Genomic DNA, 23773 nt, shown 5'->3' with positions numbered 1-23773 from the left:
AATACCATCGCTCACCTGAGATTTCTTTTCTCTGCGTTAAACACCCTTAGGTTCCAGAATTTTGTCTTCTAGCTGTTTCTACTACTACTACCTCTCCATGGCAGACAATGCTAATCACAATCCTCATGTCTACTGACCTGAGCCTAAGATCCCTTTCCACATAGCTCTCCAAGCAGTCACTATTCCATTTGAATTGTAAGTTGAAACCTATTTACTAACCTTGGTATTTTGGTTTCAATATGATAAAGTTCAGGGAAGATGGACATGGAAAATGGATTAAAGCTCTTTAATAATTTCAACATGCTGTAGTTTGGGTACTGGTCCAAGGTTGATGTCACTCTATTTCAAATTGAATTAAGGAATTATATAGAATGTCAACTGTGCCCTTGATAATGCAGCTTCCATTAAAAAGAACTGTTTCTGAACAGATCGTTGGGGTCAAAATACCCATATTTGGCAAGATTCTCAGTGCTAAGTTATTAAAAGAACCAGACAATGAAAGTGAATGACTGAGTGATATCTGTAAACATTATATCAGAACTTTGGTTTGGCTTAGTTTAAGGAATGATTAATTAGCTTTTATCCATTGTTATTCAAGTTCACAGATTTCAAAGCTGTGTCAAACGCTTAGAATCTAGAATATCCTTCTTTGATAGCAATCTATACCTTAACTTCATGGCAGGTTTCATTTAGGAGTTCTATTTCTTTATAAAATACTTATAGAAGATTTTTAGAAGAAAATATTGCTTAGAAACTTAATCTTCTTTTATACTCCTCATCATCTTCTGCCAAAAGAACTGGAGAATGTTCTATCTTTGTTGCATGAGATCATGCATATCTACTGCCAAACTTCAGAGAGGCCACCTAGAGTACATATTTCTCCATCTGTCAGGACCAGGAAACCATCGAAATTTGTGGATGAATGATCATTAATACAATTTTGTGGCTCTTCCTCTGGGTGCAAGTTTTTGTGAAGAAGTTAGGCATTCAAAGAGAGTAACTATCTGAGTGAGGTAAGTATACTCATTAGGTTTGATTACTTTTTTAACAGTCAAATGTCCTTAAGAAAGTAACAGAACACTTAATATCTCCCCACTTGACCTATATATTCTATACATGCCGGTGGCACAGACTGGATAGAAATCAAATATCTCTGCTTGTGGCTGGAGTTCTATGTAATATCAGTTTACTTACTTAGAATGATGGCCCAAATATCTTTGCTTTAAAAAAAAAATGGAACAGCTATTACTTAAATCAATCCTTTGGTGAAAGTATCTTTAAAATGGCTCCAGAGATGGGAGGCCTGGGTGGCTCAGTTGGCTAAGTGTCTGTCTTTGGCCTTGTGGTACCAGGATTCTGGGATCCAGACTCCTGTGGGAATCCCTGCTCAGTGGGGAGTTTGCTCCCTCTTTCTCTACCCCTCCCCCTACTTGTGCTTTCTCTCTCTCTCTCTCTCTCTCTCTCTCTCTCATAAAAAAATAAAATCTTAAATAAAATGGAATCTAGGGAGATGGTTGGATGGAAAAAAAGTAGGCCTTGGTGATGAAATGGGTAAGTCCCCCGATGATGAAGCATCCTGTTGACTTTAGAGAATGTTGACACCATGTAAATCTTAGAAAAGGGCCTGGTTTTGGAGGGAAGATGATTCAGTCTGAGATATATTTACTTTGAAGTGATTGTATGATATTTAAGTGAAAATGAAATGTGATGTTGTGGTTCTGGTGAGAAATCAGGACCAAAATATAAATTGAGGCATCAATCAGGATATAGGTTATTTCTGAGTCAATGACAGGGGATTAGGTCACTGAAGTGGTCAAAAGTGAACAAATCCTGGGAGTTGAGCATAGGAGAAAATAATGAAAAGAAAAAAAAAAAAAAAAGAATTGGAGTAAGAGTAGAAATCTTTATGACTGTCACAGAAGCTTGTGGAAAAGAGAGTTAAGAAAGGCAGTGGTGGGGATCCCTGGGTGGCTCAGCTGTTTGGCGCCTGCCTTCGGCCCAGGGCATGATCCTGGAGACCCAGGATCAAGTCTCACATCGGACTCCCTACATGGAGCCTGCTTCTCCCTCTGCCTGTGTCTCTGCCTCTCTCTCTCTCTCTCTTCCTCATGAATAAATAAATAAATCTTTAAAAAATTAAAATTAAAAAAAAAAGAGAGGCAGTGGTCCTGAGCTGCTAATGCTGCCTATAAAGATCATGTCAAAGGGAAAATTTGAACTGATTTTTCCTTATCACTGATTCCTTCAATTGCTCCCAATTTTATACAAAAACCAAACCATTCTCATTTGTTTTTGTAACATGCTGCTCTTCATGGTCACAATTCAACCAGGTTACCATCACTAGGACATGAACTTAGAAGTACTTTTGTTGAATAAATGTGATGGATTGCATCATTTCTCTCTCTTGATGGCCTCTTTCAGCTACTTAGCCAAGGATAAAGATGGAGTTCTGGTTATAGAATAAAGTCTGTTCCTGCATAACACTAACTTGACTATATAAAAGTAAAGTTTAGGATATAGGGATCATTGATAAAATCCCATGGTCAACTAGGCTAATCAGCCTAGACATTTGACTCAAGTTGTCTGCTTGATTCAACACTAATAAATAAACAGGTTACTTCATTTGAAGAAATATATGTTTAGGCAGAAAGAATACAGTTCCTTTTCACAATTGGTTCCTACCAAAGGGGAAGGACAAAGGACAAATACATGGACATGATTTCTTCCAAGTAAATAGCTGAATAACATAAATCTTGTGCTCATTGGTTTTAACGTTGATCCATCTTGTGAAAATTGTGCTCATTGGATGAAACAAAGGCCCAACAAACTCTTCACTTTTCTCTTCTCCATCTCAGCTCTTCAGTCTTGCAGTTGACTTCCTGCTCCTCATGCAGAAATCAACTAAATTCTCAGAAACAGATGGTGTTCCCTCTACCACCAACTTACCCTTCTGCAGTTCGGCAGTTGGCAAGGCCAGATGGATTAACATCCTGGAATTAAACTTTTCACCAAATTCTTATAAGTAAGCAGACGTTTTATTAATATGGACTTCTGGACATGGAACAATACCCAGAGATGATTGATTGGAAAATCTAATTAAAGGCAACAATGTGGAAGAACCGAAGCAGTGAATTCATTCTGAAAATAAGCAACATACTTGTATCTCATACTCTCTGAATAATAAAACCGAACCGAGAATATATTTTACAGTGGCTGGATGGATAGGCATTGCTTGCCGATGACTTGCATTCATCCTCAGACACCTAGAACTGACTACAGATAAGTCCAACAAAAATAATAACATATTAGTCTCAGGCCAATTTTTATATGGGGAGAGAAAGTTGGGCTATCAATCAAATTCCTAACTTCTACCATTCTACCGTCCAAAATTCATTAAAATAAAAAATTAATGATGTGTTTGGTGTTACAAATTTAGCGGGGTGCTCCCTACAAGAATCGGAAAGGAAATACATTGTCCCTACACATAAAGCTGTAAAACCAATGTAGAACAGGACATAAATAAACAAAGCTAAGGCTGGCTCCGTCTTCGTTATTCATGTCACACTTTAAATACTGTTTTATCAGAGAGACCTCCCTTCCCCAATCAACATAACATCTCTACGTCTCTGATCACTAGTACTTCAGCCTTGTTTTATTTTCTTCATAGCCCCTATTACTTCCTGATGTGCATTTGTTCACTTGAAAATCTGCCCCCCATCCTGCGCCCACCCCCAAGAGTGTGCTTCCTAAACCTGGGATCTGTCTGTATTGTCACTAATTGAATCTCGGCACCCCAGACAATATCTGACACCTAGGAGGCACTCATAAGTATTTGTTGAATAAATAAATGAGTGAATGAATATGGAAGAGGTGGGTGATTCCTACTCCAGGAACTCTGCTCTACTATGAGATCGCAGGTATTAATGTATCTGCAGAAAGGTCAGTTAGAACATGGGGGCAAGAGGCAAAAGCTTGGGGTGTCCATGCAGGAACTACCAGGAGGAGAGGGCACTTGGTCATCATGTCACTAACTTTTTTGTTATGAATAATAGGAAAAAGGTAGGCTTTGCTTTTGCCCTTAGACCTCTGTTCCTCCAGCTTTGTCTTTGCAATTCTCCCATCCTGCTTTCCTCCTTCCCTTCCTTAAACATAAAGATATACTAGGCACTGGAGCCTAATTTCCCTGGGTTCACTCTTGACTCTGCCATTTATAAGGTGATGTTGGACAAGTTAACCTCTCTCTGCTTCACTGTCCACAAACACAAAATAAGAATGATAATAGTCTCCAAGTATGTTTTGAATATTGAGTGAAGAAATATGTATAAATCACTTAGAATAGTGTCCAGATGTTCTAGCACTAATATTAAGTGCTAGATAATATTAAGTGCTAATATTAATAATTAAGTGCTAATATTGTTATCTTAATCTATCTTAACTAATGTCTTAACATATTAACTATCGTTACTCTACTGTAGGCTTTCACTTCTGACATCTAGTAGGAACTCAAATGTTTTATTTACTTAAATTGATCCTTTTGTTTCCAATGTCTATCACCTTTTGCTTTATTGAATTTTCCATTTTTCTTTTCTTTATATAAATGTATTGTATACTTTTTTTTTCTTCTTTTCTGTTCCAGGATGTACCGTCTGGTTTTATTCTAGCACTTTGTTAACAATCCTGATCTACTACATCCAGGCCTTTACTTATTTTTAATTCACTTGTATCTCTCCACTGACCTTTTTTTAACTTCAGTTCATACAGGGGCAACTCTAAATCATTAACTTTGTCTAATTCTTTTCTGTCTGAGATGTGTGGTGGGCATAATTTTGAGGTAGCCCCCCACATTTACTGCTCCCCTTATCCACACCTTGCATGATTCCCAGGAGTGTGAATTGGGTGGTTTTATGAATGAATGGTTTATGAGTGTTAATGTTACATGGCATGGTAGGGAGATTCTCCTGGTTGGCCTGACCAAATCATATGAACCTTTTAAAACAGAGCTTTCTCTGGCCAAGAAAGAACTAAATCAGATTTTTTTTAATAAATTTGTTTTTTATTGGTGTTCAATTTGCCAACATATAGAATAACACCCAGTGCTCATCCCGTCAAGTGCCCACCTCAGATTTGAAACGTGAGAAGAATTAGATGCACTGTCTCTGGCTTGAAGATGGAGGGAATCATGCGGCAAGGAATGTGGGTGGCTTCTGGGATCTGAGAGAGGCCCAAGATTAGAGCCAGCAAGGAATGTAAGGCCCCTTTCCTATAACGTCAAAGAACAAAGCCCTGCCAACAATATGAATGAGCTCGGAAACAGATTGTTCTTCCAGAGACTCCAGAAGAAAAAGCCCAGCTAACACCTGATTTCAACTTTGTGATTCCCTGAGTGAACCCAGGCATTCTACTCCAGACTTCTACCTACAGAATCTCAAGTTAACAAGTAGGTGTTGTTTTAAGCCCCTACATTTGTGATAATTTGTTACACAGCAATAGGGACCAATATCATGTGTTTCCCTCAAGGTATGCTGACTAAGTCTGTATTGATTATTACAGATGCAGTCAAATCATGGTTATGTACCAGGAATACTATCAACCTAAGCTGGCATTGATCCAGATTATTGAGAGAAAGGAAGCAAGCTATTCTATTGGTCTCTCCAACAGTAAAGAAATTGACTTCAAAAATTCATTCTCATGTCTTACATGGCAATATACATAGATTTTAACTTATTTCTGGAATTTTAAACATTTAAATATGTAATACTCTATGATTTCTTAAATAGCACAATTATTACATAACCATTAACCATTATTACATAACCATGTAAAAAGAATATTTAGAGTAGTAAATTAATGAAATATCTCCAAAAACTGACATTATTTTTCCTCACAGATCACTAAAAAGGGCTTTGGATAGTTAAACTAATATCTGACTGAATGAGATTATCTATTCACATAGCAGTTCGTAAATTAACAAAGTATAAACCCATTTAGGATTCCAGATTAACCCAGGGTCTAGAAGAAACCATTGATTTCTCCCTTCTGGGGTTATAAATACATTTAAGTCTGTTTTGTAGGTCTTGAAGGTATGAAGTCTTGTAAACCCATGAATAGGATGCTTTCAGGGATGTGACCATATTACATCTGCCATTCCTGCTTCTTCATATCTTTATTACTGATGTCAAGGAAATTTGAAGATTTTTCAGATGTCTTAATCTCTCTGTCATGTTTAGCTTTACAGAAGTTAAATTTGGACATCTATATTTTACTCTATATTTGCTGAGAAAAGCCCAGGACAGCATCCCCACAGAAACAGAAGATGGAAAAGGACAATGGAACGTTCCTTTAGACTTTTTTTAGTGAGATGAGTGATTAAAAGGAGAAGGGAGGAGGAAATGAGATCACTTTCCCAGAGCTCTATATGCTGTCTGATATAATGCTCTCCAAAGAGGCTTGAACAGTGAAGTCATTCTGGCTTCGGTGTTGTGTTTTGTGAAAGCGATGGATCTGAAGGAGCTTTCTGAATAGAGCTCTATAGTAATATGTCAATAAATCGGACCTATTATTGAGAGCAGCATTTTTAATAGCAGGTTTAGAAAGGGAAAATAAATTACAGATTACATGGCTGCTTTGTTTTATAGGGGAAAAAAAGCAATTATGCAAACGCTAATCCCACAGATATAAATTACTTTGTAATGACTCACAGAAACCAGAATATACCAGGCAGGGTCCAATTGCGATACAATAATTTGAACAAGAGAAGTTTAATATAAAAAATTAGTAATTCTAGCATAAGGTTGGAGTGCCAAGGGATTGGCTGATAAGAAGTATAGAGAACCCTAAAAAATATAGGAGTAGCAAGGAGTAGCAGGGGTGCCTACGTGGCTGAGTCAGTTGAGTGACTCTTGATATGGGCTCAGGTCATGATCTTAGGATCATGGGATCAAGCTCCGTTTTGAGCCCCAAATCGGGCTCAGCTCAGTGTGGAGTCTGCTTGTTCCTCTTCCTCTGCTCCTCCTCCTTCTCTCTCACTCTCTCTCTCAAATAAATAAAATATATATTTTAAAAATTGAAGCAGCAGAAAGGAGAAGCCACCAGCCTTCATGCTGATATAGAACATCTGAGGAAGAGCTTCTGTGTGCTGAGACTGGTAAAGGGCTTGGCTATGCTTCAGTGAGTGGGAGAGAGATCACTCTGGTGTTGCACTAGTAGAACTTGCTATAAATCTACCCTTGCTGGTGCTAGGAAAAACTCTTCAGAAGAGGTGTCTCTCTGGAGCCACTGTACTACACAACTGCCCGGGGTGGGGGTGGGGGGGCTCCTGGTGGAAGTGGCTGGCTGAGAGTGCTACTACTGGCTTCCAGACACTGCAAGAGTCATGCACTGGAGAAACTGTATTGCAAGAGCTGGGCACTCAAAAAGCTACACACATTGCAGGACATGGGTACTGGAGAAGCTGCCCATCCTGCAGGAACCAGATGCTGGAGAAGCAGGCCACACTGTAGGAGCCTGGCACTGAAGAAGTCACATGTGCTGTGGAAGCTTGGTGCTAGAGGGTCACAGGAGTCTGGTACTGGAGAAGCCAAGCCATGCTGGAAAGGCAGCACAGTCTGCAGAAGCCTGCCAGTTGAGCACTCTAGAACCAGGAGGGATGGCCAGTCATCCTGATGTCTCTCTAGTGCCCTCTACTGACAACTTCTAACATGCCAGTTGACGGGGAAAATTCATATTCACAGGCAATGAAGATGGAGTTGGAGCTGAGAGGCAATGAATTAATATCATCCTTTAATGCAACCCCTATACTTGGCCTGGTGTCTTTTATCTGTTAAGGAATTCTCCTTGATATTTGTACTAGGCTGACTGCTTGGCAATTTCTATCTCTACCATCAACCCCAATCATTTGAGAATGTTTACATTTTTATGGCCAATAGCTAAAACTTTTTTATTTGTAACATGCCGCTAAATCCACCCAGCTCTTCACATTCCTGTCTCTTAACACAAACGTGCTTCTCCCCCTTCTCCTTGTTGAAATTGTCCCTGAATGAGCCTTTATCTTTACCATTCTGAGCTTTCTTCTCCTGGCTAAATATAACCAACGCTTCTGGTGCTAGACAAAGTAGGCCAGACAGTATGATATTGTTCTTGTCCTGACTGATTTGCTGGAGTGATCATGAGTCTCAGAAATCAGACTCTGCTCTCTTTAACTTTTCTTGCCTACAAAGGTGGATGTGGATTGAGATAGGTTTACAGAGAGCTTCAGTGGAGCTGAGGACTTTTCAGGTACTTTCATTTTGGAAGGTACAGATTATAGTTTTTTTTAAACCTGTTCCATTAATTGTATTTGGGGAAGTACAATGTGTGAAAATATATTTCATTAATGAAAATGTTTTGCATGTTTAGGTGTTTGCTATCTTCATTGTTAAATCCCTGGAGACCTTTGTTTTATTCATTGAGTTTATCCCCTGTGTTTAGTCCACAGAGACTTTGGAGACCATTTGAACTTGATGGCACTTTTCTATGCTACCAAACATTCATCCATTCATCAGCTACTTATTCATACGTTAATTTATTATACAAATGTATATGGAGCATAGTTTTCCATGAGTCCTTGTGGGGAAATAGGTGATTGCAAACATGCATGACAGATTTTCCCATCTGTACAGCACTTAAAATCAGCCAGTACAACTGTTATAATACAGAAGAAACTGGGGCACTTGGGTGGCTCAGTTGGTTAAGCATCTGCCTTCAGCTCAGGTCATGATCCCATGGTCCTAGGATTAAGTCTTGCAGTGGGTTTCCTGCTCAGTGGGGAGTCTGCTTTGCCCTCTCCCTCTGCCCCTCTTCCTCCTCTCCCAGCTCATGTGCTCTCTGTCTCTCTCTCTCTCTCTCTCTCTGCTCTTTCTCTTTCTCTCTCAAATAATTAAATAAAATCTTTTAAAAAATAATACAAGAAAAGTATGATAGATTTTTTTAAAGAGATTCACAATGGTAAACCAAAGAAGAGACACAACAAATTCTTGAAGAACTAACTAAAACTGGTATTTCAGGATCAAAATCATGTGAGAATATGAAGATCACAGTAGACTTGGTAACTCCTTATGGAAGAAAGCTCATCACGGTTGCCATTGTTTTCATAGTTCCTGGTCATGATAGACTCCCTTTAAGTATTTCATGGTTGCCCACAGGGACAAATGCATTAATGAGTAACTAATTGGTTGGGTGGAGTTGTAACAATGAGTGAGAATGGTTGGTTGGTTCTAGTTCTGCCACAAATAACTATGAACTTGGAAAAATCACTTGTGTTCAGGGATCCCCGAGACCACCCTTGGGTTCAGTGACTTGCTAGAAGGATTCACAGAACTCAGCAAAGCTGTTAAACTCATGATTACCATTACTACAGCAAAAGGATGCAGATTCAAGTTAGCCACAGGAAAGGAACATAGGTCAGGGTCCAAGAAAGCGGGTGTAAGCTTCTCAATGTCTTCTCTTAGTGCTGTCAGCGCTTCTTTTTCCCAGCAACAATGTGTGACAACACTCATGGAGTATTACCAACCAAGGAAGCTCACTGAGTCTTGGAGTTCAAGGTCTTTCCTGGGGGGTTAATCTCACAGACGTGGCTGACCACCTTTGTGGCTGAAGTTAGTGTCCAGCCCCTTCAGGGGTAACCTGAGAGCACATGGGCCAAATGCCCGACCATGAATCACATTGTTAACAAAGGTTCTGCTATGGCCCAGGCTTATCGGGAAGGATAGTCCAAGGACTTACATGTTACCCCTCAGGAGTCTGGCAAGGCCCCCACATTTCTTTGAGGTGCGCAGAGTGTGGACAATGCTGAGGTAATCCTTCATTGTTGATCATTTGACCTCTGTCTGTGCCTAGTTGTTTTCATCTATAGACTAAGGTGAAGGCAAGACAAACAAAGATGATTCCTAGCTCTCAAATGCTACACTGATTTAAATTTCTAGTTAAGCAGCACAGAAGTAGAGTAAGATTTAAGGACCATTCTAATTCAACAGTTTAAAAAGCATCAGTGTACAAAGCAAGGATAATTTTTATATATTTCTTACAATTAGACAATAGTTCTCTTTATCTTTACATTCAGCTGGTAAAGACAAGTGGTGGTGTTCTTGCCACACTCCCTTATGGCCCTTCCACCCTGCTTAGAATATCCACCCAAATCTCTGGAAAATGAGTGCCTCTCAAGAGACTTTGAAGATTAGTTCAGGCTAATTGCTGTTGGATAAGTAGTGTTTAGCAGCTGTTTAATTTTTTTTTTTTTTAAGGAAGATGGGTTTATTTTGCAGCAAGAAGAATTTAGGTTCAATTTAAGGACAATTTGCTAACTGTGAACATAAGAAACGAAAATGTTACTAAGGTTTAGGGAGTCTCCAAGCCTAGAAAAAAACAGAAAGTGTACTCCTTTATTTTTCTGGATAGTTCGAGTTTAGATATGAACTCACAAAGATGCTGGGTTTTTGTTGTAATACTCCTAAAATCAGAAGATAAGCCACAACCAAAATAAACTCAGCAGATTAGGCTGCAAAAGCAAACTAGAATGTTTTAGTAGACAGAACATTTTAATTGCACACTTCAGTTAAGTTTCAGATTGAGGGTGGATTTTAGTGTATTATACTAAAGTTATTTGGGATGAATGCTAGGACATAGTCATGTTTTGAGCTGGTATTCCAGCTCTCTGCAGGAGCAAGCTTCTGCCCACAGGAAGCCAAAATGAGTTTGAAAGCCATCACTGCCATGCCCTTAGAGAAAGATTTTCTACTCAAAGAGCAAGACAATCAGTCCCTAGTTGAGCAGCTAAATTTGACTCAGCATTAGGCAAGGCCAATTAGCATCTACTACCTGCCATCTGCTTCCAGCCAATTGGTATTTCCTTCACTGGTTTTATAAAATGGCATCTTTACAAATGGTATAGAAGGCCATCATAGGAAGTCATTACTCCAGAGTAGACTGAGAGAGTATATCATTAAACATCACCATGGAAAGAGAGATGTAATGGCCAGTTTGTGTAATTCTAGACCAATCCCAATCAGTTAAGAGCTCATTTATTATAAAAATGAGAGAATGACACAGACTCTAACCAGGGAAGAATTGCTCTTAGTCTAAGTAAAATTAGCATTAAAACTCACTAAAACTTAAAAAATAAAAAACAAAACAACTTACTAAAACTGAAGTTCAAGACTCAAATCAGATCATCAAGGATGCATGGAGTTAGAAATGGTAAAAGTATATTAATATGAGCTAGTTGAAGATTTTGAGAAGTTGACAACTGCTACAGACAATGTGTCCCCCCAGATTCATATTTGAAACATATTCCCCATGGGATGGTATTTGGATGTGGTGCCTTTGGAGGATTAATACCCTTCTAGAAGGAATCCCAGAGTGCTCCTTCATTCCTTCAGCCACATGAGGACACAGCCAGAAGATAGTTTTCTATGAACCAGGACCAAGGCCCTCATCAGACACTGAATTTCCCACTGCCTTGTTCATGGACCTCCCAGCCTCCAGAACCATGAGAAAGTAATGTTTTTGTTGTTTAAACCACCCAGTATATGGTATTTTGTTATAGGAGTCCAAAAGGACTTAGCACCCTACCGAAGTAGATAAATGAAATAAATATAATGGTCCGATGATCATAAAAATTTCCTAAGTTACCTTTACCTTATGTGTTCTCTGTATTGTACCTGGAAGCCTGTTAGAGATGCAAAATCAGGCCCCGGTTACACCTACAGGATAGAATCTGCATTTTCACAAGATCCCTTCAAGTTTGAGGGAATTCAAGTTTGAGAAGTGCTGCTTGCCAACCTGGCAAGCTGCCTATTTTTGTAAATTAGGTTTTATGAGTCAAGCTTTTTCAGTTACGTATTGTCTAAAGCTGCTTTTGCAGGACAGTTGCAGAGACCAGTACTTATGACAGAGACTGTATTTTCCACAAAGCCTAAATATTTACTATCCAGCCCTTTACAGAAAAGACTTGCTTGTTTCCTGGATTTGTTGAGATAAGGAAACTGCCCTTTATTATCTACAATAGCATAGGCTTTTAGATGTATGCTTTTTGTACCTTTTACTTTCAATTTTCATAATAATCACTTTTGCAGATAAAAGTAAACAGTTTGTTCAAGATGCCATACCTAATTAGAAATAGAACCAGAACTCAAATCTAGGTAGATCTGACTCCAAGGACCATGATCTTTTCACAATGCACCATGACTTGCCCTCTAGGAAGTTGGGACACTTGATGCTTTGCTTATCCAGGAGTTAATTAGCCTTGGAATAGAGAATTAATGTTTCCCAGACTCATATATGATAGAATTGTTGCAAAAAGTCAAGTTCCTAACCTATACAGAGAAATCTCCCTGCCGTGCAGATGAATAGATGGCATATATACTTGAGAAACCACATCAAGGACAGAAAGACACTTGGAGAGTTTCTAGAATCAGAGCTCAAGTGGTCCCTGCAGTAATAGACATCCCTGGTCCACTGCAGTGGCCAGAGCCCCACTTTTCCAGTTTCTAATGAAGATTAGAGCCTGTTTCACCTTGAGAAGTTCCCTATTTTCATATTCCAGTGACATATTTTAATATCAACTTTGTATTTAAGAGAATGTCCCCAGTTGTGAGAAGAGTCACACTTATTCATCATACTAGAAATAAGTTAGTCTATTAGGGTCCCTGCCTTCCAGAAACTAACAATACAATCAGTTGAAAAATAAGGAAAAGGGTTAAAACTAAGAGCTAGTTCTTTGAAAAAGATGAACAAAAATCAGAATAGAAGGAACTAGTAAGGAGGTTGAATCAGTAATCAAAAATCTCCTAATAAGCAAAAGTTCAGAACTAGATGGCTCCACTGAATTCTATCAAATATTCAAAGATTTAATACCTGTCCTTCTCAAACTCTTCCAAAAAAATTGAATAGGAGGGTACACTAACAAACTTACTCTACAAGACCAGGATTACCCAGATACTAAAACCAGACATAGGTAACACACACACACACACACACACACACACACACACACAGAATGGGAGAGGGGAGAAGAGAGAAGAAGGAAGGAAGGAAGGTAGGAAGAAAGGAAGAAAGGAAGGAAGGAAAAGGAGAAAGAAAGAAGAAAGGAAAGAAAGAAAGAAAGAAGAAAGAAAGAAAGAAAGAAAGAAAGAAAGAAAGAAAGAAAGAAAGAAAGAAAGAAAGAAGAAAGAAAGAAAGAAAGAAAGAAAGAAAGAAAGAAAGAAAGAAAGAAAAAAATTACAGACCAATATCCCTGATAAATATAGATTAAAAAATCCTCAACAAAACCAAATTCAACAATACATTAAAAGGGTCTTATACCATGATCAAGTAAGATTTATTCTAGGATGCAAGGATGGTTCACCATCTGCAAATCAATCAATATGATATGCCACATTAACAAAATGAAAGATAAAAATCATGCAATCATCTGGATAAATGCAGAAAAAGCATTTGACAAGATATAACAGGTATTTATGATTTTTAAAAAAATTCCACCAAAGTAGATATTGAGGAACATACCTCAACATAATAAAGGCCATGTATTATATACCATACTCAATGGTGAAAAGCTGAAACTTTTCTTCTAAGATTAGGAACAAGACAAGGATGTCCACTCTCACCATTTTTATTCAAAATAGTATTGGAAATCCTAGCCATAGAAGTTAGACAAGGACAAAAATTAAATAAAAAGCATCCAAATTAGGACAAAGTAAAACTGTCATTATTTGAAGATGACTTGATCTATATATGGGAAACATTAAACCAAAAACACTGTTAGAACTAATAAATGAGGGATCCCTGGGTGCCGCAGCGGTTTGGCGCCTGCCTTTGGCCCAGGGCGCGATCCTGGGGACCCGGGATCGAGTCCCACGTCAGGCTCCCGGTGCATGGAGCCTTCTTCTCCCTCTGCCTTTGTCTCTGCCTCTCTCTCTCTCTCTGTGTGACTAAGTAAATAAAAATTAAAAAAAAAGAACTAATAAATGAATTCAATGAAGTTGTAAGATGCAAAATAAATATGCAAAAACATGTGGCATTTCTATACACTAATAACAAACTATCAGAAAGAGAAATCAAGAAAAAAAAGACCATTTACAATTGCATCAAAAAGAATAAAATACCAACCAAGAGGGTGTAACCAAGGGTTTAACCAAGACCTGTATACTGAAAACTATCAGACACTGACAAAAGAAATCGAAGAAGACACAAATAAATGGAAAGATATCTGGTGCTCATGGATTGGAAGAATTAATATTGTTAAAATGGGGGCAGCCCGGTGGCTCAGCGGTTTAGCGCCACCTTCAGTCCAGGGCGTGATCCTGGAGACCCAGGATCAAGTCCCATGTCGGGCTCCCTGAATGGAGCCTCCTCCCTCTGCCTGTGTCTCTGGATCTCTCTCTCCCTGTGTCTCTCATGAGTAAATAAAAATCTTTAAAATATATATATATATACATTGTTAAAATGGGGATACTACCCAAATTAATTTACAGATTCAATGCATTCCCTATCAAAATCCCAGTTGCATTTTCCACAGAACTAGAACAAACAATTCTAAGGAACTACAAAAACCCTAAATAGCCTAGGCAATCTTGAGAAGAACAAAACCAGAGATGCCAGGATCTGATTTCAAACTATACTACAAATTATAGTAATTAAAACAGTATGGTATGGGGTTAAAAGCAGACATGTATATCAATGGAACAGAATAGAGAGCCCAGAAATGAGCCCATGCATATAAGTTCAAATAACCTACAACAGGGCAGCCCCCGTGGTGCAGCAGTTTAGCACCGCCTGCAGCCCGGGGCGTGATCCTGGAGACCTAGGATGCATCCTCCATCCTCCATCCATTCCTCCAGGATGGAGGCTCCTCCCTGCATGGAGCCTGCTTCTCCTTCTGCCTATGTCTCTGCCTCTCTCTCTCTCTCTCTCTCTCTCTCTCTCTCTTTCTCTCTCTCTCTGTCACTCATGAATAAATAAATAAAATCTTTAAAAAAAGATAATCAACAAAGGAAGCAAGAATATACAATGGAGACGGGACAGTCTCTTCGATAAAAGGTGTTAAGAAAACTGGGCAGCTCCATGCGAAATAATGAAACTGGAGCACTGTCTTTTACCATATACAATTATTAACTCAAAATGGATTAAAGACTTGAATGTAAGACCTGAAACAATAAAATTCCTAGAAGAAAACAAGGCAGTAACTCCTTGACATCAGTCTTAGGCAATATTTTTTGGATTTGACTCCAAAGGCAAAGACATCACAAGTAAAAATAGACAAATGGGGCCACCTCAAACCAAAAAGCTTCTGCACAGCAAAGGAAACTCAACAAAATGATAAGACAGCCCCCTGAATGGAAGATGATGTTGGCAAATCCTGTATCCGATAAGGGTGATAGCCAAAGTATATAAAGGAGTCGTACAACTCAGTAACCAAAAACAAAACAAAATAAACCCCAAAACAAAAGAATCTGGATAAAAAACAGGAAGAGAATGTTTACAGACATTTTTCTAAAGATGTCCAGATGGCCAACAGACACATGAAAAGATACTTGACCTCATTAATCATCAGGGAAATGCATGTCAAAACCACAACGAAATATGACCTCCCACCTGTCAAAATGGCTATCATCAAAACTACTGGAAATGACAGGTATTGGTGAGGATGTGGAGAAAAGGAAGCACACACTATTGGTAGGAATGTAAATTGGTGCAACTACTATGGAAAATCATATGGAGGTTCCTCAAAAAATTAAAAATAGAACTACCTGCCTTTCTACTTCTGGGTGCCTGAAGAAGACAAAAACACTAATTTGAAAAAGATAGATGCACCCCTATGTTCTTTGCAGTCTAGATACTACTCAGCCATAAAAAAAGAATAAAATCTTGCTACTTGCAACAACATGGATGGTCCTCAGGGTATTATGCTAATGTAGTAAGTCAGACAGAGAAAAACAAATGCTGTATCATTTCACTTAAAAGTGGAATCTAAAAAACAAAGCAAACAAATGAACAAAACAAAATAAAGCCCAGACTCATAGATACAGAGGTAACAGAGTGGTGATTGTCAGAGGGAAGAGGTTTGGGGGGTAAAGGAGGGCAGTGGGTAAAATGGGTGAAGGGGATCAAGAGGTACAAACTTCTAGTTATAAAATAAGTAAATCATGGGGATGTGATGTACAGCATGAAAAATGCCATAAATAATACTGTATTAGCTTTTTATGATGACAGTAACAGGACTTATTGGGGTGATCAATATGTAACGTATACAAATGTCAAGTCACTATGCTGTACACCTGAAACTAATATGATCCTGTACGTCAATCACACTTCAATAATAATGAAGAAAAAATAAAAAGGTTAAAATGAAAAGCAGTAAACACTACCTATGAACCTAGAGTCTGAGTTGGCCTGAGTAACTAGAAGTGCACGCACACAGCTAGTAGAAATTTTGTTTTAACATTTTGGTCCTGGTATCTTTCCTCCATCCTTGTTTATTTTCTAGCTCTCTTTACTTGGCCTCAGTACCTCATTTAATCTAGATATATTGACCTTCCATGTTTAGAAGTAGTACTCGTTATTTTCCCTTTCCTTTCTTCTCTCTCTTCTTTTAAGAAGTTCAAGTTAAGTGTGAGAAAATGGGTTAAAAGTAGCTTGAGAATTGTAATAAGGTTCCCCTTTGTTCCCCATTGTTTCCTGTGCTGCTGATTTTAGTCATTCTGACTGGTGCAAGGTGATATCTCATTGTAGTTTTGATTTGTATTTCCCCGATCGTGACTGATGTTGAACATCATTTCATGTGTCTGTTGACCATCTGTATGTCTTCTTTGGAAAAATGTCTATTCATGTCTTCTGTTCATCGCATTACAGAGCAAATTATGCAAAAAAAATCATTTGGCTATTTAGGTCATCTTATTTTTTAGAGTATAAAGTAGTAAATACCCATAGACCATATTTCATATTTTTTGAAATCTCCTGAAGTTCCCTGCATGCAGAGTGCTTCTCTAAATCCTGAACTTCAAATAGTAGCCCTCCCAACTACAGCAATTTGTATTGTTCTTGTTGTTTTCTCACTCTAAATGTGACTCTAAGCCTCCTACCAAGACTACAAGCCCCTCAAAGCTAAGTATGTTACTAGTGTAAGTATCCCCCTTTAATATTTGCCGGGCCTCAAATAAAATTCAAGACTTGATTTTTGGTCAAGAGGGTGGGATCATATGTTACTCTGCTTCTAGCAACTAACATAGTGCTCTCTATATAATAAACACTGAAGAAACATTTGTTGTATAATCCCTTTGCAAAAAAATTAATAATAAAAGTGTAGTCCAAAAAAATCAGAAATACCGGAAACTTCACTAGAGGTGCACTAAAAGAAATGTGACCTTTGAAAAGAAAATGGCCTATAGAACAGGACTTCTAGCCCCAATGGAGATAGATAGCACATTTATGGCTAGCCATCATTCTTCAACCCACACATGTCCTGCTGCTCTTTGGAGGTCATGTCAGATCAGATCTACCATCGCATCACGGTTTATGAATATATATTATATGTTAATCACCAATATACAGGGGAAAAAAAGAAGAACAGAAAGGTGAGGGAGAGAGAGAAGGAGATGAAGGAAGGAAGGGAGGAAGGGAGGAAGGGAGGGAAGGAAGAAAAGGAGAGAGGAAGGAGGGAAAGCAAGCTTTATTCCAAACAATGTTGACATTAACTTGGGTTCATGACTTCTTCCAAAAACCAACCATTTTGAGCTTTGAGCAGTCAAATGTAGCCTGAACTTAAAATTGGGATAAAAAATTGATGGGCTTTGATTCTCTTGTACCTTTTTACCTGAGAGTCAGAAGAGGGCTTTGCACAAGATTTCACTGTGAAAGGATCTGGATGGGAAAAAAACACCAAAAAAAGTCTGTTCTTCCTGACATGAGCAGTACCAGCAAGTCTATTGCTCTAAATATTTGGCAACCACCACAAATGAAAGTCAAATCCTCCTGTTTATCATTGGAGACATTTACTAAAGGACCATTTATTGTGAAAGCTTGTATAGTGTGAAACTACCCATATCCTCTGCCTTCGAAAAATTACTTTAGGAAATATCTTTTTTTTTTTTTTTTTTTTTTTTACATTCAAGAGGTATTTATTGAGTCTACTATGCTGGGCATTGTTCTTCAAGCTGGGGATATGGTACAGATGAAAGTAAACCCAAACTCCTGATTTCACAGAACTCACATTTTAGTGGGAGAGAGACCACAAGGAATAAGTAAAATGAACAGTGTGGGAGGGGGTGCTCAATAGTAGAGGTACAGGGGAAGGGCTAGACTGTGATGTAGGGCAGTCAAGGAAGGTCTGCCTGAGAATTTGGCTGCCCAGAGCCTACCATCTAAGTCCTTCCAATGGAGATGACAATTCCAGAATGGCACTGAGCTTCTCTGCTCCACAAATACAACAGCAAAAGTACGAACAGCTAGGGATGGAGGGCAGCACACCAGCCATTAGCACTGTGTGTTAGTGTCAGCCAGGGTGTTAGCCAAAGGAACGAGTGTCCCTGTCAGGCAGGCACTTAATTATGATGGTGTCATAGAGGAAGCGAGGTTGAAGGAGCTCCTTGAAGAAGAGAAGGCTGATGTAATCTGACCACATTGTAGAGTTTCTCTGGAATAACAATTGTCTTGGGACAAACAGAATGTTCTTTCCATGGAATATATTAGTTGAAACTCCTCAAAAGGCAGCAAAGTAAGTGCATACTCACCGGTTCACCCTCTTCCTGGCCACCCAGGCCCTCGCTCTCCGTGCACAGCTCACTCCCTCCGTGCGGCCCCACTCAAGGGCCTTGGGGAAGCTAAGCATAACTCCTTTTGTGGCCAGCCCCATGCTTTCTGGTCCAGTCCCATGCTTTCTGGTCGGGGAAGGCAGAAGTAAGGCACAAATACCAGAGAAGCTAAGCAAGAGGTTAAGAAATAATACAAACACCTTGTTATGTCAGGTCCTCTCCATTTTCATTCTGCAAAGCCAAGAGGGGGCACAAAGATTTTCCCCCTTTATTTATTTTACAACAAAATATAATCTCCATTATAAGCTGGTACTAGCTGGGTGCCACTCCTGTTTCCTACTGCTGTGAAGCACATATGGCTGTGTGGCCAGGACCCCACAAATCATCCAGTAAGTTCATTTTTATTAGTAGCTTCTGCTTAATTAAGAGATGCACCATGCTCCATCAATCAGCTTCTGTGCATTCCAGTCATCCCCAGTCACTCCACCACTAATAGATGTACTTCTGCTGTAGGAAAAAGAAAAGACGCAGGGCATCCTGGCTCCAGAAGCCAGGGGGGTAACGTCTGACAGCTGGAGCAGTTCTTTAACATGAGACCGTGACTACAGAGGCAGGTAGTGGGTGACACCCTGAGTGTCTTTACCCTTCAAATATGTGAACTTTGAGGCGTTGAACCACATGCTTGTGAGATATACAGTGCTTTAACATATTAGGTCCTCAATTGCATGCAATAGAGTGAACTATAGTTTTCATTATTTAGAAAAAAAATTTTTAATGCAAAGTATGTGGAATCCCATGAGGCAGAGTAGATGGACAAGAATGGGATTGGCAGAGATATTTGTTTAACACTTTTGCCCTTATGTAGACACCTTCTTCAAGATAAGGCTCTACATCAAAACTACTTTATAGCATCTTGTGCCTGAGTTGGTTTCCAGAAACTTCCCAAGTAGAGTCCATCTTCATTATTCATGGATTCTGTATTTGTGAATTCACCTACTGCTAAAATCTATCTGTAACCCCCAAATCAGTGCTCCCAGCTCTCTCAGTCTCATTTGTGGACATGCTTGGAGTGGTGAAACATGCAGGTTGCCCTTCCCAGCCAAGGTAGAGCAAGGTGAAGTTCCCCCTTGGCTCAGCTCCCATGCAGAGTTGAGAGAGGCAGGTCTGACTGGAGAGGGTGGTGCGGTGCAAGGAGGCCTCACTCTGTGACCAGTTGGCCCAGAGAGTTGGAAGTGCAGCTCTGGTACTTGTCAGTGCAACCCTTCCATCAAATACTTAAGGTTTGGGAACTTCCTTTTTTCTTGTGTAAAATAAAATAAAATCTAGCAGAATGAGTTGTTTTTAGTATTTAAGATTATAAACTATGTGAGGTATATATGTATATGTACAGATTGCCCCCTGGGAGCAGTGGTTCAGTATTTGCTCATTCAGCATCTGTGATGACTTTTTGGAACATAACTACCATAAACAATGAGAATTGACTGGAATATCTTCCCCACTGGTGAAAAAGATTTGCAAAAAAAAAAATTATTTATATAAAAAGTCATATTGATGAAGAAATGTTTTTTTAAAAGAGTTTATTTATATATTCATTTACTTCAGAGAGATAGATAGAGGGAGAGGGAGAGAGAGCACCAACAGGGGGAGGGGCATCAGGAGAAGCAGACTCCTCAATGAGCAGGGAGCCGGACACAGGGCTCCATCCCAAGACCCCGAGACCGTGACCCAAACCAAAGGCAGACGCTTAACCAACTGAGCCACCCTGGTGTCCCAATAGGGAAATATTTATTGAAATTAATTTTATAAGAAAACAATATAACTTAAACTTTGGCAAAACCCAGACACTGCCCCAAAGAAGATACAGTGATGGCAAGTGAAAATAATAAAGCTGGCAAATGAAATGATGCTCAACATCATTTGTCATTAGATAAATGCAAACTAAAACCACAGTGGAATACTACGACATACCTCTTAGAAACATTAGGATCATAGAAAGTGACAATACCAAATGCTGACAAGAATGAAGATCAACAGAAACTCTCATTCCTTGCTTCTGGGAATGCAAAATGGTACTGCTGCTCTGGAAGTCAGTTTGGCAGCTTCTTATATAAATATGTACTTAACATATGACCCAACGATCCCATTCCCAAGTGAATTGAATTTATCTCCAAGTAAGTATATCCACCCAAATGAGTGGAAAACGTGTCTACACCAAAACCTGTATGTGAATGCTTCCTGTAATTTGATTCCTAATCACCAAAATTGGAAAATAACCAAGATGTCTTTTAACAAGTGAATGGATAGCACATCCGTATAACGGAGTACTACTCAGCAATAAAAAAGATTAGTTACCTAATTCATGCAACAATGTGGAAGACTCTTAAATGCATTTTGCTGAGTGAAAGAAAGTAGAACCAAAATGGTATAGAGTGGGTAATTGGTTCTATTTATGTGACATTAGAGAAAAGGGAAAATTGTAGGGATGGGAGCAAATCAGTGGTTTCTGGGAAATGGAGGAAGAAGAGAGATTAAATATAAAGCAGTCACACAGGGGAATCTTACGGTGATAGAACTCTTTTGTGCTCTCTTGTGCTGTGTAGGTGGTTATATAACTATGAATTTATTAAAACCCGCAGAACTGTATGTAAAAAAGAGTAACCTGTGTATGAGTTAAAAAAAAATCAACTAAAATGTTGGAGATCCTACAATAGAATGAAGATTGTACTTGATTTCATTATAATAATATGGCACAATAAAAGGATTGGGGAAAAGGAGTCAATATAATTAACTTTGGAAAAATGGTGTTTTGACTGCACACTGTAAACATAAAGAAGGAAAACTGTGAATAAACAAAGTGACTCTGGGTGATAATTTTTTTTTTTCTCATAGGGGCATGCTTTTATCAATCTGGAATTAATCTACATGTATACTCAAGCTGTTTAAATAAATTGGAAATGATGGAAGCCAGCTTTTTCGATGTTAAAGAAACAAGTTACAAATAAGCAGGCACAAGTGGGGGAAAGCTTAGAATAACACCTGTGTGGTGGCTTAGAGGTGGAGATACAGGTATGATTTATGTTAACATATATATACATAGATAAATACAGAAATTGAGCTAGGTGTTTATACATAGACCATTTTAGCCCTTCTCCTGAGATGGCCTAGAAGCAAAGATACGTTGGTAGCCCTGAGCACTCCCAGTGCCCAGGGCTTGGTTTTTAAACATTCTCGAACAACAGGAACAAGGTATCCTTGGAAAAATGGATGGTTCTATGCTTGAGCCAAAGAAATACAAGAGCATCCTGTAGAACTGTAGTGTTGTAGTGACAAAAGCAAAGGGAGTGCTGGAAAAAACCAAGGGGAGATCATGGCAAAAGAATATAGGGATCAACCTCTGAAAGAATCCCGAGGTGCCCCAACTAGGATGATTGGAGGGACCAAGTAATAATGACAGTAATGGACTATAATCCAAAAAATAATGCATAGATACGACATAAATATGTAAATGGAGAAGAACAAACAATTTTTGTTATAGAAGAATCTGGAATAATATAGGAAATAGATATTTCCTCCTCTAGGAGATGAAGCTTAATTCCCTTACCCTGTGTCAGCCGGACTTAATGACTCACTTCCAAAGGATAGAATATGCAAAGGGAAACTAGTAACTTTATAGTGGAGAAAGCTGGCAGGCACCACTATAACCAGATAATCAAGATTAACATCACTTGGAATAAATTATATTGATTTCATGTGCTCTCTGATACGATGTGTACTTTACATCTCTATTATTTTTCCCCAAAACTTATGAGCCCATTATAAAATAAAATGGAGAGGTGTTCTGTAAAGCTTCCGACCAGCAGCCTTCTAAGATGTCAAAGGGATGGAAAAGGGCGAAGAAACAATCACAGATTAGAGGAAAACAACGGAGACATGATGCAGTGTGGGATCCTGAATTGGATCTTGGCATAGAAAAAGGACCTTCAAGTCTGGGAGTAAAAAAAAAAAAGAAAAGAAAAAGGACCTTCATAGAAAAACTGGGGAATTCGAATGGTTTGTAGCTTAGTGGCGTTGTGTCAGTGTTAATGTCTTAGTTTTAGCAAGTGCAGTGCAATTATGTCAAATATTACATTAGACAAAGCTGGGTGATCCAGGAATTTTCTGCACTATCTTGGTGACTGTTCTGACAATCTGAAAAGTGTTCCAAGATAATAAAAAAATGAAAACATACATACATAGTAAACAAATTGTATAAGATGTTATTTAAAAAAATTCATGGAGAATGGGAAGAAATGACATATGAGAATGTAAATATAATTAAAACTTTCACAACTGTACAAGCCACAGGTAATTCTTCCCAGCCTCTTGAGCATCGGTATGGTTCCAAAAAATAGAAATAATGAAGGTCAACAAAACCAAGGGTGCTTCAGAAGCTGGAAACGAACTCTGAAACTCAAAATTCAGCAGTCCTGCTTTGGCTTGGCTGTCTTTGACCTGCCTGCCTCCCAAGTACTGTTTATACGCAGAATAATTACCGTGCTTATCTTATGGAGTTCGAGGTACCTTAGATCTCAGTGGCTGCATTTGTTTTGCTTTGCTGCTATTTAATTACAAACCATAATGTTTAGATCTTTTCAGGGCAGAACAATTCAGTGATAACACCACTTATAGAAACAGCAAAAAAAAAAAAAAAAGTGATGGAAAATCTGCAAAAAAACAACAAAAAAAAAAAAATGACAAAGTAATGTCCAGGGTTAAATATCGGCTTTGACACATTGGGCACCAGCACCAATGACCACATACATGACCGCTTAGTCCAATCTTCATCCATGCTGAGTGGTGAGAAGCCCTCTTCGAGGAATAGCCATGCTAAAAGCCTCTTAGGAAGACTGTTTTGTGTGTTCCAACGCACAGTTCACTTGGGAGGAAAATCAAATTTTCTTCAGTCCTTGAGCAGTGAAAAGGTGGCACACTAACCCCCTGCATTCTGTGTAAAT

General features: G+C 38.8%; 1 protein-coding gene across 2 annotated transcripts in view; it reads left to right on the top strand.

The window, feature by feature from the left end:
• Positions 1–22705, top strand: part of SPATA17 (spermatogenesis associated 17) — a 206349-nt gene extending 183644 nt beyond the window's left edge. Inside the window, exon 11 of one of the 2 annotated variants that reach the window (XM_041773453.1) lies at positions 21669–22705. The gene's annotated coding sequence lies outside the window, so the exon portion shown is untranslated. Of the gene's footprint in view, positions 1–2855; positions 3853–21668 lie in introns of those variants that run through there. The other variant, XM_041773451.1, reaches the window with a different exon arrangement.
• The last annotated feature ends 1068 nt before the right edge of the window (positions 22706–23773 follow it).

Source organism: Vulpes lagopus, chromosome 11, assembly GCF_018345385.1.
Source record: "Vulpes lagopus strain Blue_001 chromosome 11, ASM1834538v1, whole genome shotgun sequence".
Classification (NCBI taxonomy): domain Eukaryota; kingdom Metazoa; phylum Chordata; class Mammalia; order Carnivora; family Canidae; genus Vulpes; species Vulpes lagopus.
Note: the sequence above shows the minus strand (reverse complement) of the source record. Positions and strands in the feature narration are given on the sequence as shown.